This window comes from Phacochoerus africanus, chromosome 1 (assembly GCF_016906955.1).
Source record: "Phacochoerus africanus isolate WHEZ1 chromosome 1, ROS_Pafr_v1, whole genome shotgun sequence".
In the NCBI taxonomy this organism is placed as follows: domain Eukaryota; kingdom Metazoa; phylum Chordata; class Mammalia; order Artiodactyla; family Suidae; genus Phacochoerus; species Phacochoerus africanus.
In genome coordinates, this window is record NC_062544.1 from 135,999,999 (window position 1) to 136,017,324 (window position 17,326).

The following is a 17,326-nucleotide window of genomic DNA, read 5'->3' on the forward strand; positions in this document are numbered from 1 at the left end:
GAAGCAATGATAAAGGAACACTTTCATTATGTTTATAAAAGCTTTCCAAATACATATCCATTACAGCAAGTATATCTGGAGCTAAATTTACTGTTATGACAGAGACTCAACACTTTTTCTTTCCAAAGTGCGCTCAAATCTATAGAACAAAAGAAGATTTCCCATTTGAATCCATTTAAATGATTATATAAAACTATTTATCTAAGTAATTCATGAGGCCCAGGCAATAACCCATTTGAACATTTAAATCCTCATACAAATAGAGCATCGGCAAAAATTATAAATGCCTGGATGAATGAGTTGGTAAAATAAACAAACAAACATGACAAATCAAAAATTCTCCAGTGGCTCATGAATTCAAAGGAATCCTTGGAAGGAATACATAATAAGATTCAAAGGGGCTTTGTACTTGACTCTATTCTTTTCTGCCTGAGAGACAGATTCATGAGTGAAATCAATGAAAATCAAGACATCAGCTGTATTACTTATATTACAGAGAGAGGGGATACAAAATTGCTTCATCAAGTAATGATGGTTGCCTGACACTTAATCCCAGAATTAAGCAAGCCCAACCTTCATGGCACAGGTAGACAAGCTCAGGCCCTCCTTCCAAGGGCAAGCCCTCTTACTGTAGAATAAGGAGGAACAGCCAAATATATTTAGTCTCTACAGCAGGCAGACACTGAAGAGAAAGAAAGGGGTGGAGCGTTAGCTACAATGTCAAGGTCTTCTACTCAATTGAAAGAGTCAGACACTTTCTCCGGGGAAGGGCTGAAGAGAGCCACAGTGTTACCCAAATGGCTGTCCTCCTTCCTAGAGACTAGCAGTCCTGGAATGGAGCTCCCCTCCAACAAGAAAGCTAAAGAGCAAGGTACTTACCCTGAATGAGAAATGGAAATTTCATTGGCTCAAGTGATACTGAGAAGCTGGATAGTTCTTGGCTGCCCAGAATTTACTCCCCTTTCTTTGGTAACCAACATTGATCCTCTTTTGGAGAATTCTCTTCTACTATTGTATGGAGTCGTGGTAAGCATATGAGTGAGGTCCCCATCCTGTCCTAGCCGAAGGGGGAATATGGGACACTGGGCAGCGTTTCTCAAACTTGACTGGGCACCAGTCACCTGGAGGACTCAGTCCTTCAAATACTCATTGCTGGGCCACCATCAGATTAGGTGTGGGGCAGAGCCCAAGGACTTACATTTCTAACAAATTCCCAGGTGATTCTGGTGCTGCTCAGATGGGGACCACACTTGGAAAAACAGTAATCTTATCTATGTCCTTTAGATTCTGCCTTTTCAGATTTTGATTTGTGGCATGAGGGCAAAAATAATGGTTGGTTTGTTCATTCTCCCACTTGCTCCAACAAGATGGTACAATATAGGATTCCTGAAGCCATCCAGTTTCTGTTCAATCTTAAGACAGTTACTACAGTTTATCTAACAATTTTGTTCGATATCCTTGAATTACTTCTCAGCTCGAGTGTCCAAATCCCTAAAGAATAAGAGTTATGAAAATATGGTATCATGTACACAGTATTTGTTCAATAAAAATTTGGTGTCTTGGGAGTTCCTGTCATGACTCAGTGGTTAGTGAATCTGAATAGGAACCATGAGGCTTCAGGTTCGATCCCTAGACTTGCTCAGTGGTTAAGGATCCAGCATTGCCGTGAGCTGTGGTGTAGGTCGCAGATGTGGCTCAGATTCCGCGGTTGCTGTGGCTCTGGTGTAGGCCGGCGGCTACAGCTCCAATTAGACCCCTAGCCTGGGAACCTCCATATGCCATGGGAGCGGCCCTGGAAAAGGCAAAAAAGAAAATAATAATAATAATAATAATAATAATAATAATAATAATACAAAGGATTCATAGACAATTTTCTTTTTTTTTTTCTTTTTATGGTTGCACCAGCAGCATATGGAACTTCTCAGGCCAGGGGATGAATTGGAGCTGCAGCTGCAGGCCTATGCCTCAGGCACAACAACACCGGATCCTAAACCCACCTAGCAAGGCCAGGGATCAAATCCGCATCCTCATAGAGACAAAGTTGGGTCCTTAACCTGTTGTGCCACAATAGCAACTCCTAGAGACAATTTTCTATATGGAGAGGACAAGTTTTCATCTCAAGAGTGGCCCCTAAATGCCTGCAAATGGTTTTGGCCCTACCATTCTAACTCCAAGGTCATCTTCTTTTATAGATGCCTATTAATATTTAAGTGGCTCCTTTATAATCTTATGCAGTGTTTCTAACTTTTGTGGGACTCAAAGTTATTCGAATATTTGAGAAGTCTGAGGACTCTCTCTGCAGGACAAATACATACATATACAACCATAACAATTACTAAAGATCTGTGAGGATTCAGGACAAATTGTCTAAGTTTCTGTGGACAGCAGGTTAGGTGCTCCTGATAGCAATTCAACTCATCCGGGGTGACACAGTAGTGCGTTTGGAATATCTTTGTCTTGGATGATGCTTCAGTGTGAACATTTTCAAGATGCACCTGGTTGAGATTTTATTCTTATGATGACTGTGTACATTTGATGACTGACTCTTTAAAAATTATCTGGCACAAAAAGTGAGTGGTAATACTGCACAGCTTAATATTGTACAGCCTTTTTTTAATGAGTGAATTTAATTTCATTTGTGATGATTTGTTACAAAAATATTGATAAAAAGTAACAAAGGTAGATTGTAAATATTGAACACTTCCAATCATATAGTTTTGAATACTTTTTTTTGTTTGTTTGGCCACAGTTGCAGCATGTAGAAGTTTCTGGGCCAGGGATTGAACCTGAGCCACAGAAGTAACCAGAGCCATAGCAGTGACAACAGTGGATCCTTAACCCACGAACCACCAGGGAAATCCTTGAATACCTTTTTAAACAAGTAAAATATGTCACAATTTTTTTTGTGGTTAACGCATCTGCCCTGTTTCTGCTCCTTGATCTTCTCACTGCCCCTGCTTTCATTAGTTCTCACTAGATCTACCACAAAATCACCTCAGGATCCTCTCCCTCAAGAATGTAAGGTCTCTGTTCACACATTTATCCACACACTGGAGTGAGTGACAAGGTTTTCTAAGAAGAACCTCAGCCCCGAGAACCTGAACTTTCTTGTCCCTCCTCCCTGCAGAGGTGTGGACCATCATCTATTCAGACACAGGTTTGGTGATCCATCACATCTGTCCTAAGATGAAATAAACTTTAATGCTCATTCAATGGACTCTTTAAGCATCTGACTGCATTTTCACAGCAGCACCTTCTCTTTACCCCAGACTCTTGATACTGAACAAAACCTTGAAATAATTTCTATTTCTAAGATTATTAAAAAATACAAGTCAGAAGTAATATTCATGGAAGATTAGCTAAAAACAATACCTATTCCTCAAAATCTTAAATCTTAAAATTCAAAGTTACCTTTGGATTATAGGAATGAAAAAAAAAGTTAAAACATTTTATTTTAAGGACATTGACTGTTAGCACTATATTACGCAATGTTCTCTCCATCATCATCCATTGAATTTGGACATATCCACTTGCATATTTTTGCCTAGGAAGAGCTGTATATCTTCTTACCAAATGGTTTCATTTAATCTTATAGACAGTGTGGATTGTGTAAAGAGCAGTATTTTTCCCTGCTCATATGTTAAAAGTTTTGAGTCAAAATTGAACTAAGTGAATGGATCTATTGGTGTATGTTTTCTAAACTAAGCTCAGATATTCATTCTACAAGTATTTATTGAACATGTACTATGGACTGTGCTCTATAATAAGCAAAAAAGGATGTATTGGTAATAATTTACTCTGTCCTAAGGAGACTTACATTCTAGGCAATTGGAACTCTGGCATATTTTGTTTCTTCTCAATGAGTGTTTAGTTTGATAAACTGTCCTCAATTTCTTTTTGGAATGAGGCATGATGTATGTAAATGAGATAAACTAGGTGACATAAAGTTATTAAAGTAAGGTTAGAATAATAAGAAAATAATAAATAATAAACCTGGTGAGGTATAAAGTGTTTTCAAGAACCTAAACTAGAAAAATATATAATTTACATCAAGCTTTAAAAACTATGATTTTTCCCAATTACATAAATTAATAAATACTACAGAAAATTAAGTGACTAATGCAATCTTTAAGGTGCTTCTTTCTTTAGCATTTGAATGTAAAAGGTCAGAAAGTCATTTTTCTTTCCCCAAACAAGATAGTTTTTATATATATTCAACCTCAGTGACAGATTTTTTTTTTTCAGAATTCCAAGAGTCAAACACTCTCATCCCCCAACAGAAACTGCCCTAGCCACGAAATCTACATGAAGATAGACTATAAAATATTACAAGTAAGATCAGGAAGTGGAAAAGAGGTGAAAGTAGAAAACAATGTTTTTGAAATTTGTTAGGAAGTAAGAAATTTACCTCAGCATGCCAACTTATTAGAACTTATATAACAGATCATAAATAGTGAATAACTCCTTTCCAGCTTCAGCATGGGGGCAGCAGCCATCCCCAAAGATCCCAGTGTTTATTCCTTTTTCACACAAATGCACTGGCACCTCACCTAATCATTCATTCAACCATTCCCCACCACTCCCCACCCCATCTTTGTGATGGGCTTCAGGGATGGGGAAGAACAAACTAAAATACAGCACTCTTCATATTTTAATAGGAAGCCTCAAGTAGAAATCTATAAAAAAATCAATTTTATGCATTTCTAAGAAATTGTTGCAATAAATCAGATAAGAAAATTATAGGCACTTTTAAGACATGGGAAGCTAATCAAAAAACAATGAAATTCACTTCAACAAATACTTGCGCAGTACTTACAATACACTAAGTGTTTTGAAAACTACAAGTATGATTAAGAAGTAGCCCTCTCCTTTAGAGACTTACAATCTCATGGCCAATGAGGTTGCAGAGAGTTCATGCAGAGCTACCAATGAAATGTGATGGCTCCGGATGAAAAATTGGACCTGAAGGACAAATTCATCCAGCTCTCCCTCAAAAATACACAGTACCCTTTGCTCCATTTCCTAACCACTGTTACCCTAAATCAAGCCTCCAATGAATCTAACCCTGACACGTCCAAGTTGCTTCCTGACCAGATGCATTGCTTTCCTCCTTTCTCTCAACCCACTCTCCACACTACAGCCAGAGTTACTCTTTAACCAAATCATGTCACAACCTTGCGTTAAAACCTTCATGGACTTTCTTATTCTATTTAAAATTAAAACCTAACAATTTTATCACTGCCCTCAAGAACCCCATTTCTGGGTTCTGCCCATCTCTGGGACCTCATATACCATCACTCTCCCTTTCAACACACTGACACTTCAGTCACACTGGCTTTGCACCTGATTGTCAAGTAAGTCCATTTCATCCTCATTGCTAAGCTTTTGATCTTGTTGGGGCCCTTGCCTGGAAGGCACATCTTCCACTTCCTGGCATGACCCACTGCTTCTTATTGAGTTCTCTGTCTAAAAGTTATTTCCTTAATGAGCCTCTCCTAAAATACCCTATATAACTATATACATGTCCCCTTTATGACGGAAGAAATTATCCTTTTAACCTATTTGTATTCTTCTCTCCCTTCTACAAGTTCCACCAAGAAGTGACTCTTTCTGTCTCATTCACTATAGTTTCCTCTAAGCCCTATGCAATTCCTGGCACACGGTGAATGTGTTGGACTGCATTTCCCCAAGGCAGCCACATCCATTTCCCATCCCAAATGTTCTCCAAAAATCTTGCCACTCTCTCACTAAGAGGCAGAGTCAAATCCTCTCCTCCTGAGTCTGGTTAGCTCCATGATTCATTGGTAACCAATGGAATTCAAGGGAAGAAAGGTTTTGTGTCTTCCATGCCGAGGCGATTCAACTTTCACATTGCTTGTGTAAACAGTCATTCTGGAAGCCTTTAGCTGCCATATAAGAATTTCGACTCTCCCTGAGGCTACCATGTTTTGAGGCAACCCAAATTAGCCCAGGTGGAGAGACACGGAGAGGCTATGGGACTGCCAGATGAGACAGTGATGCATAGGCAGCCCCCAGCTTTTCAGCTCCAGCACAAGTCTGACTGTAATCATGTGAGATGCTCTGAGCAAACACTGCCAAGCAAGCCTTTCCCCAGCTCCTGACTCATGGAAACAATGAGAGATAATAAAGTGATTGCTATTTTACACCATTAAGTTTTAGGGTGATTTGTTATGCAGCAACAGTGCATGGGAACAGTAGGTGCTGCATATACACTGGATGAGTAAATGAAGGTGGAAGTGGACAAACATATATGGAAGAAAGTTCAGGCTACAAAGGTAGAGGAGGAGAGAATCCAGATGAGATGACTTTCTGCACAAAGAGCCATAATGCACTCTGTTAAAGGATACACTTGGACCAGAAGAAACCACAAGGGTAAAAGGAGAAGAAAGAGCAGAAAAAGCAGAAGACCTGCCTATTGGGCTTGGGGAAGGCTTCCCATCATGACTAACAATAAGCTGGGCTTGAGTGGTAAGTAGGGGTTTGCTAGGTTGAGAAGAAAAGACATTCCAGCCAGAGGAAATCACAATAGAATAAATGTGGAGCACAAAAGAATTCTGTTCTGTTCTCCTTTCTTTTAAGGGTTATTCAGAAGGCAATGGTATGCACTCTTGATAATGTTAAAGGAGTCAAAATTCCTACTTTCAGAGCAAGCCCCTATCTTTTCCTATCTTACACATTACTACCAGAAAAAGTGCAAAGGTAGCATGTAATTATTTTGTAGGATTCCACAATAGAATATTTTTTCCTTGAATTTTCAATGAGAGAGGGTACATAGAATATTGATTGGGCTGCAGGAAAACGCACATGGGATTAGGGGGATTGAGTGAGAAATTTCTATATGACCAAATGAACGTGATGTGGGGATACACACCTAGATAAAACAAAACAACAACACACAAAAAAATCTATGCTAAGCATGGTTATGAATATAATGGATCCAATTCTAACACAATACTGGCTAGAAGTGGATGCCACTGTCCAGTACATTCAAATTCATGAAATCTCTTTCCCCTACCAAAATCCTAACACCAAAAAAAATATTTTTAAAGGGGTCTTAACTTTTATAATCCATAAAAATCAAATTTAAAATATGGATTTATGAACATGGTCATCTGCAAAATGTAGTTGACACAATTTTTGAAACCATTTGAAAGCTGTAATTTCTCTAATGATATTCAGGTGGAATTGAAGAAAGGTTTAAATAACATAAAATTCAATTGGCTGTCATAAAAAAGAAATATCTAATGGGGGAGGGAGTGGGATGGACGGGAAGTCTGTGGTTAGTAGATGCAAACTATTACATTTAGAATGGATAAGCAATGAGGTCCTACTGTACAACAAAGGGAACTATATACAGACTCTTGGCACAGACCATGATGGAAGATAAGAAAGGGAATATATATAAATATATATGTGGGTGGGTGTGTGGGGGGAACTGGGTCACTTTGCTGTACAGCAGAACTTGGCACAACATTGTAAATTAATTATACTTTAATAAAAAATTTCTAAAAAGAAAGGTCTTGACTCATCTTTTTAACCCAGTCTTGTGGTTCAAGTATGTTGATTACATTGAGCAACATGATGAAAAAAATTAATATTACAAACAGTATGGACAGCAGCAGGTCCTCTGTTCTGAGAATCTATGTGAAGCCACCATAGTAGAGGCTTCACACCTTATTACTTTTATCTTTGCCACTAGATTCTACTGAGATAAAGAAGGAATCATTCCAGAATGTGTGAGAAATTGGGCAGGACAGGGTTGGAAATAATTTGCTCAAAAAAAGCTTTGTCCTTTCTCTATCACTCAAGGAAGACTAGATTTTTTTGCCCAACCTTTTGCTAAGAGTTGGCTATGTCAGCAAGTGGATGACTCCTAATCCTGCAAGCTAAGATTTTCTCGCTGTGTTGCCCAAATAAAGAAACCAAGACTCAGGGGTTAAGTAACTTGCCTGACATCAGAACCGGGTGTTATGTGGCAAGCCAGGATTTGATCTAACTCACATCTTTTTGAATTTGATGCTCTGCTCTTTCTGCATACTAAAATTAAATCAGGAAGCAAATAAAACTTGCATTCAACTTTATCTGACACAGTGAATAATGTGCATAGTAACTAGTATACTACCTGTCAATCAGGCATAAATAATGCATGCCAATAATGATACAAATAGGCAGAAACTTAAGCTGTCTGTGGTTAAGAGGGAAAGATCTGCAGGTCTGTGCTGGTGGCTGGAGAATGGGGTTTGAAACAGAGGAAGTGATTCTGATGCCTTCCTCCGGGTGTCATTTCAAATCCAAAGTCTTAGGTTGCATTGACTTCTATCTTGATTACCCTCACTCTTCTCTTAAATAATGGCTTCACCTCTTCAGAGGGGGTGGGAGTCATGGAGAAAATGCACTCTTCTCTCCCCCTTTTCCAGCTGGAAGCATGGGAGCGATGCAGGTGCAGCTTGGGGAATGCAGATGGAGAAGGCAACTGTTCTCTCTTCTCTGAGACTCTGGAATATTTATCAAGGCATCTCAATCTCTCCCCTTTAAGAAAAAGGATCTTTTGATGTTCGCCTCCTCTAAAGGGGAGAGACAGTTTTCTATCTGTGGAAGACTCAGCTTAGGCTTATTTTCCTCATCTATGTGAACTTTACCATGGACACAATTGGAACACATACCCAGTTTAATTTCCTGTTTCTGTAATCATTTTGTTCAGATAGTGCTTTCCTTACTTTTCTGCTTTGCTTGGTTTCACAGATGCTTTAAATTGTGGCTCCAGCATCACTGCCTTTAAGATACCTGTCTGTATGGAGCAGCTCTTCCTCTCCCCAAGGCTGAGATGGCATCTCTTCTTTGTGTTTCTTACTGGCTTATAAACACTTCTGTGACAGACAGGGTGGCAAGACCTCTGGCCAGTCTTGGCTCATACATGTCATCTTGGTGGGAATTATAACCCTGTTCGCCTCCTCTTTCAAAACATCCCAGACTGGAGAATAAATTAGATGGTCACTTTAATCTTACAGTCTATCCCAGAATAATAGATAGCTAAGTTTTCTACACTCATTACAGAATGTAAGCAGTCTCTTTGAGGGCTTTCACTGTTGCATATTTATGTGTATATATTTTCAGTACTGGGCTCAGTCCCCAGTGCTAAATAAAGACAAAACAAACGAGTGGAGAGTTTGAGTACCTTCTCTGCAGACTGGAAGGAAGGACATTTGTCTGGATACAACTAATATCCCGGTCCTGGACATTGGCAACATCACATGTATTAAATAAAATTCTCCTTTGTTCGTGTGAATTTACCAATGAGACATGAATTTGGAGCGAAGGGTGTAGGAGTAAAGCATTAGCTTAGATCTTGGCTGTGTGTCCAAGGAGAGATTTACTGAAACACTTGGAGCTTCCATCCCTATCTAGTCATTGTGAGGCACAGCTGTTGAGATGAGGAGACCAAGGATGATGGGAAAGATAATCTAGTCTGGCTTTTTTTGGTGAAAGGAGCAATAGCAAAGCAGAAGAAGAGCAGCATTTCGAACAGTATGAAGAAAAATCAACTCCACTGTTAGAGAGAGAGGCGCCAAGAAATGTGAGGAAATGGGCAAGATATGGAAGCAGAGACTATTTGGCGAAGAATTCTCCTTCTTCCTCTAAGAGCTTGAGCCAAGGGAAATACCACGTAACAGATTTGCTGGATGATAGCAGAGTTCCCAGCTGCATCTTTGCAAAGCAAGCCTGTGGTGACTGGTAGTAGCAGTGGCAGAAATGCCAAGTGGTTCTTGCTCTGATGGAATTATTCTATTTACTGGTAAAAAGTTTTGATCTGCTTCTAAGTAACGTCATCCAACTACATAGTGTTCCGCGCAAGGCAAAAGTAACTTGTTGGGGGCATTTCTTGAACTTTTAAAACTCCTATATGAAGCCACTCATGAAACCCAGAGGAGATGAAGAATATGAATGTAAAATTTCATGTGAACTTTTGTTGAAAAAATTAAGGTATAATTTAGAGACAGAATAATTCACCTTTTCCAGTGTACAGTTCTAGTAGTTTTTTTTTTTTTTTTTAGGGCCACACCCACAGCATATGGAAGTTCCCAGGTTAGGGATCAAATCAGAGCTGCAGCTGCTGGCCTACACCACAGCAAAATGGGATCCAAACCGTGTCTGCAACCTACACCACAGCTCTTGACAATGCTGGATCCTTAACCGACTGATCGAGGCCACAGATGGAACCTGCATCCCCATGGATACCAGTCAGACTCATTTCTGCTGCGCCACAACAGGAACTCCTGTTCTGTGAGTTTTAATAAAGGAATGCAGTCATGTAATCACTGTCATAAGGATTTAGAACAATCCCTCACCACCACCATTCTCCCACGCCTGTAAAGAGTCAGTATCTGCACTCATTCCCAACCCCTGACAAGCACTCTTTATGTTTATAAAGAGTGACTTTTCCAGGAATGTTGTATAAATGGAATCATACAGCAGATAAGGCTTACCACATTTTAAAGCCAGCTTCAAAGTATACACATAAAATACTTTAAAAATGGGTTAACACATCTTAAAAACATTCTCTGGATTATGGCTCTTCATATTTGGGAAAAATCTTAATCTTTCTTTAAAAAGCATTTAAATTTTGATAGTATTAAATGCTGCATGGCAACTTTGAAACAATTTTAATGTATTTAATTAGAAGTAATGGGCCATTCTTTGACTTTTCTGAATTGAGGTTATTGTAATAAAATATTTACTGTTATAAGCAATAGCATTCAAGGGAAAGCCCCATTTTTAAACATAATTGGCTAATGTGTTTTAAGTGCCATTAAGTGATACAGAAAAGCTAAACATTCTTTAAAATATGCCAAATGGCTATTTCTTCTTGCACGTCATGCTTGTTCATATTTTCTTGGATCCTTTTGAATTTTCCTTGGCTTCAAGGGGACAAAACATCCTATTTTACTTCAGGTCTTCTGAAAACATGTGATTTAAGTGAATGCATACAACAGCACTAAAAAGTTGACACTTAGGGAAACACCATCGGATGCTTGAAAGTGTTGAACATTTCTGTTCATAAAGAAAACCTCCTTTTTACACGGGTAAAAGCACAATAGCTTTCCTTGAAACAAATACAAAACAAATATAAATATACAAATATAAAAAATATAAAATATAAAAAGAAACAAAAACATTATTCAGTGTTAAGGCTAGCAATTTAAAAGTTGAGAATATCTGGGAGTTCCCGTTGTGGCACAGTGGAAACGAATCCGACTAGGGACCATGAAGTTGACGGTTTGATCCTTGGCCTCACTCAGTGTGTTAAGGATTCAGTGTTTCTGTGAGCCGTGGTGTAGGTCACAAATGTGGTTCAGATATGGCATTTCTGTGGTGTAGCTATAGCTCTGATTCAACCCCTAGCCTGGGAACCTCCATGTGCTGCGGGTGCAGCCCTGAAAAGACCAAAAAAAAAAAAAGTAAATAATAAATAAATAAATAAGTTGAGAATATGTTCATTCCAGGAGACTTAAGTTGATTTTGACTTAATCATGTAAGCCACTTACATGATACTATAAAAACAGGCATCCTCTACTTATGTTCAAGTGTCTGTGAGCTTCAGTGGTAAGATACAGATCATTTTTCAATTTAATAATTTACCATTTAAAGATGTGTACCTTCCTAGAGACTTTTATCCACTGCCGTGGTTTCAGCCACCTTGTTTATGTGCATAACACCTCAATTTCTATCTGTAGCTCAGGCCTTTCTCCCGAGTTTCAGATTCATACACTCTACCTTTACATGCACACATCCAGTTGGTTTGTCAACAGGCACTACAAGTTGAAACAATTCCAGGTTGAACCTGCCATATTGGCTCTCATCTCTGCTCCTTTTGTAATGTTCCCTGTGTCACTAAACATTCTACTATGCTCCTGATGCCTGAACTGGAAATTTAGGATGTATACTTGACTTGCATCTTCCTCTTCAAATCTATAATTTTATTAAATCTTCTGTCCTTCTGATTTAAATTTTTCACAAACCCTATCCATTCTCATTGCATTTCTATTGTTCAGGCTAAGACTCCTGAATTGCTGCTAATTTGGATCCTTGCCTCAAGTCCTGACCACTTCAATTTATGCTGTCTACTGCCACCACTGTGATTTTTCTTCCTAAATATAAATTTGATCTTTTAACTCTGCCCTTTTATTTTGTGGCTATCCAGTGCCTGTGGAATTAAGCCTACATTCTTTACATTGGCTTACTGTGGTATTCACAATAAGATACTTGTTTACCTCTATGGCTGGATTCTCTTTGAAGCCCTCTCTCCTAAGTCACTTTACACTCCAGATACACTGAATATCAAATGCCTATGCTGTCCTTGTCTTCGTGCCTTTGCACATGCTGTTCCTCCTGCCCAAAGCACTGTTCTCCAGTGAAACCTAGTCATTGTTCAAGGCTTTTTTTTTTTTTTTTTTTTCCCTGGCTGCACCCTTGGCATATGAAGTTCCTGTGGCCAGGGATCAAATCCAAGCTGCATCTGCAACTTACACCACAGCTGCAGCAATGCCAGATGCTTAACCCACTGCGCTGGGCTAGAGCCTGAACCAGCAACGCCACAGAGACAAGCTGGATCATTAACCCACTGTGCCACATTGTTCAAGTTTTGCTCTAGATATTACAACTACAGAAAGCTTACCCTGTACTCTAATTTGGAGGTAGGGCTTGAACATGTTATACTTTGCCAATTGAGTTTTATTATAACTGTGCTGTTACCAGTCTGCACACCCTGAAAAACTACATTTGGGGGATGGGCTTCACTGATGAAAATTAAATACCTATTGCCAAGTACACAATAGGCATTCAAAATATTTTCAAATGAATGAATGACCACTTAATTTTAATAGTTCAGAAATCACCATTTGCATTTATAAGCCTTGTGAGCTCTCCAGAGAAGTTTTACTAAGACCTCTGTTGGGAAGCAATTCTTTTATTCTCTTAACTTGAAATGGTCCTCTCAATTTGAAAACAGTAACAGTGTTCTTCAAAACTCACTGACTTAGCTCCACATTACTATGATTGAAGCAAGATTACAAAGGCATTATTATGTTGACGTAAAAGCCTACAAATCAGGTAGATTATAACCATTCAAATGTATTGGTAGCTCCCATTGTGGCTCAGTAGGTAAAGGACCTAACGTTGTCTCTGAGGATGCAGGTTCGATTCCTGGCCTTGCTCAGTGGGCAAAGGATCTGGCATTGCCTCATGCTGCAGTTCAGGTCGCAAATGCGGCTCAGATCTGGTGTTGCTATGGCTGTGGCAGAGCCCTCAGCAGCAGCTCTGGTTTGAGCCCTAGCCCAGGAATTCCCATATGCCACAGGTGCAGCTGTGAAAAAAAATAATGTATAGTTTATAAAAGTAGATAAATTTATCTATTTAAATAATTTTTATTTTTATTTTATCTTTTGCTTTTTAGGGCTGCACCTGAGGCATATGGAGGTTCCCAGGCTAGGGATTGAATCGAAGCTATAGATGCCAGCCTACACCACAGCCACAGCAATGTAGGATCCTTAACCCACTGAATGAGGCCAGGGATCGAACCTGCAACCTCATGATTCCTAGTCAGATTCGTTTCCGTTGCACCACAATGGAAACTCCAATTTAAGTACTTTTTAAAAGACATATTTAATCCTTGTTTGTTTTCTGATTTAGGCTTTGTATGATACTATATATCTATATAAATATAGACACCTATGTTTATATCTCTATCATTATATATATATAGGCTTAACATATATGTATTGGCTTAATCAAAAGTCTATTTGTCAACAACTCCAATACTAAGCTAGAGAAAGCTTTCCTATTTATCTTAAGTTTCTTATTCACCTAAAAGTCCATGTTGATCAACCAAAAATAAACAAACAAAACACAAAACAAAAAAATAAACAAGTAAAAAATGTGGATTTTAAAACTGGCCATAAATACCCCATCAAAATTTTTCCTTCTTTTATATTTTCAAATGCATCAATGGATTCATTTGTCCCAAGATGAGATTTGAATTTGCATGTTTTAAGCTAGAACAGTCCATGATTGAACAACCACAATAAATCTACCATTGAAAGTGCTTCCCCAATGTGGCTTAAGGCTACAGACCAAGAGGGACAGACACAGGGCTTTTGTTGCCAAGTGATGGCTGAGGCCTACTCTCATTCCACATGAACTTGGAGAAGATTCAGCTCTGCAACTTGTTCCATAATTGCTTCTAGCAGCTTTTCCCCTAAGCATCAAGGCCCTGGCTCATCTCTGCTTTTGTCATCCAAAGAGATAAAAGCAAAATCCAAACCACCAGACCTGATGCTGTATACTGAATATAGAGTCCTCCTCAGATTTATATATTAAATCCTAATCTCCAGTATGATGGTATTTGGAGTCAGGGCCTGTAGGGGGTGATTAGGTTACGAGAATAGAACCTTCATGAATGGGATCAGGTGGTATAGATGAGACCCTGGAGAGCTGTCTGGCTCTCTTTTCCGCCATGTTCAGGATGTAACAAGAAGGCAGCTGTCTGCAAGCCAGAGGAGAGTCCTTAGCAGAATTCAACCATGCCTACACCCTGATTCTGGGCTTCCAGCCTACAGAACAGTGAGAAATAAATTTTTGTTGTTTAATCATCTGGTTTATGGTATTAAGTTATAAAAGACTGAGCTAAGATAGTTGAGAAAGACAGCAGCACTATGGACCTTCTCCTGAAACATGTTTCCTCTTTTTAACCCTATTTTTATACCTGAAAGTTTTCTTGCTCATAGGGGAGATACTAGAAATAGTTAATACAAAGGTAAAGGGTTACTAGGCTTGAAAGGATCAGAGAAATAACATTTATGAGCAAGAGACATAGCTGGAGTAACCACCATTCTTTCTCTTTTCTTCTTAAATCCCAATTTCTCACTGGGTGTTATCCAACCCAGGAAAAAAAAAAAAAGTTTATGTTTCCCACCATCCCTTGTAGCTAAGGCTGGCCAGAGAATGAATTTCTGATCATTAAGGCATAAAGGAAATTACTGGATGGAACTTCTGGGAAGTTTCTTAAAAGGGAAGAAATGTACCCTGATTTCTCCCTTTCTCCTTCCTGTTATTGGGCGATGACAATGGGGTGAATTGGGAAGGATGTTTTTGGGAGGCTAATGCCCTAGCAGCCATCCAGGTTCATGATGTGAGTATGGCGGAGCAGCAGGATAAGAGGGGTCTGTATCCCTGGGGACCATGGACTCCAAGTAGCCTTAACTACCTACCTTCAGAGACCAACCAGCCAAGGACCCACTCAACCTACAAACAAAAAGCTTCTACCTTTTTCAGCCACTGCTACTTCCAGCATTTTATTTGTAACATACCCTCATTCTTACTGAATAGTGTATCTATAAATATCAGACATTATGGTAAATGCTTACTTTATAGAAAGAGTATAAAGAAGGAATTATTATATCTATTATTATATCTCTTTTATAGATGAGGAACTTACAGTTCAGAGTTGCCACACCACTGACCTAATGAGACCAAGGTAGCAAAATGGTCAAGTCAGAAACTTCAGGTGAAATTCCAGAACTTAAACATTTTTCCACTGCTCTCTAATGTGGGAGTAAATCTCTCCCTATGCCTTTAGCTAAATCGCTTAATCTTTTAGCCCCTTTTAAAATTAAGATTAAAAACCTCTGCCTACTATAGGCACTACTGTGAAGACAAGAGGGTTTGTTATTGTGTCAAGCACTGAAAGTCCTTGGAACTTAATCACTATTTAATTTACATATCCAGTTAGAACTATTTAAAATGTTATTGACAACAAAAAAGTCAGCAGTTATATACGAAGACGTAACTTCCAACAGAGCTAAAATTAACTAGTTTGTGCCTATACTTGTTTAAACTGACTTCCACAATTAAACTCCAAATCACTAAATAATTTCTTGTTCCAAAAACCTGTTCTATACGGCCTAGCATTTGACTAGACTGTGTTTTGTAACCACTTGGTTCACGACTTTGCCTTGTCATCCTGCTGTGGCTGCCTTTCAATGGCATTGTCACCCATAAAATACCAGAAAAATAGCAGATTGTCTTAAAACTTTGGTACCACAATCTAAACGTATTTTAACCTGATTGTCTGCAATAAGACCATGGCAATTTTGAAAAAGCAGATCCACATTTCTTGGTCTAAGGTTTTACTCTTTCTTTTCCCCTCATCTCCAAAAAGAGGAATCTGGATTCCATGACTTCAAAGGCTGAGCCTACCAGAGTTCCCATTGTGGCTCAGGGGAAGTGAACCTGACTAGGACCCATGAGGATGCAGATTCGATCCTTGTTCTTGCAGTGGGTTAAGGATCCAGTGTTGCCATGAGCTGTGGGATAGGATGCAGACTTGGCTTGGTTCCCGTGTTGCTGTGGCTGTGGTGTAGGCTGGCAGCTGAAGCTCTGATTCGACCTCTAGCCTGGGAACTTCCATATGCTGCAGGTGTGGCTCTTAAAAAAACAAAAACCAAACAAACAAACAAAAAGGCTGAGACCACCCACAGATTCTGAGCTTCCTATACAAAACAGGGCTTTTAAAAAGCTTACTGGTTGGGCCCTAGAGTCAAACAGACATAGATTCAAATCCTGGCTATGTGACTTTAGGTAAGTTACATTATTCCTCTAAGCTTTAGTTTTCTCATTAGTAACTTAGACATAATAACAGAACAGAGCTGTGGAGATATTTAAAGAAGATTCCATGTACAGAACTCTGTATTTGTTTTCCTTTTCTCTTGATTACAAATTATTATACACTTAGTGGCCTAAAAGAACACAAATATATTATCTCACAGTTCTGGAGTTCAGAAGTCCAAGATGGGTCTCAGTGGGCTCAAATCAAGGTGTTGTCAGGGTTGGGTTACTTTGGAAGGTTCTAGAATCATTTCCTACTCCTTCAGGTAGCTGGAAAAATTCAGGTCACTGAAGGTATGGGACTGAGATCCCTATTTCCTGGCTGACTGACAGCTGAGGATTTTTGAATTTTCTAGAGTCATCTGGAAATTCCTTTGCTCATTGAGCAGTTATACCATCTTCAAAGCCAGCAATCCTAGTCAGGGTCATTCTCATGCTTGAAATTTCTCCTGCCTCTTCTTTTATTATCATCCATCTCTTTCAAACACTTCTGCTTTCCTCTTCCAAGTAGTCAGGTGAAGATGTCAACCCACTAAGATAATCCAGGATCATCTCCCTTTCTGAAGGTCAACTGGTTAGCAATCTTAATTCCATCTTTAACTTTCATTATCTTACATCATGTAATATAACACATTCATACAGCTTC

The 17,326-nt window shown here is 39.0% G+C and overlaps 1 protein-coding gene across 2 annotated transcripts in view; it reads right to left on the reverse strand.

Annotated features, from left to right (window-relative positions):
- Positions 1-17,326, reverse strand: part of CNTN3 (contactin 3) — a 362,517-nt gene that overhangs the window by 81,963 nt on the left and 263,228 nt on the right. The gene's annotated exons all lie outside the window — the stretch shown is intronic.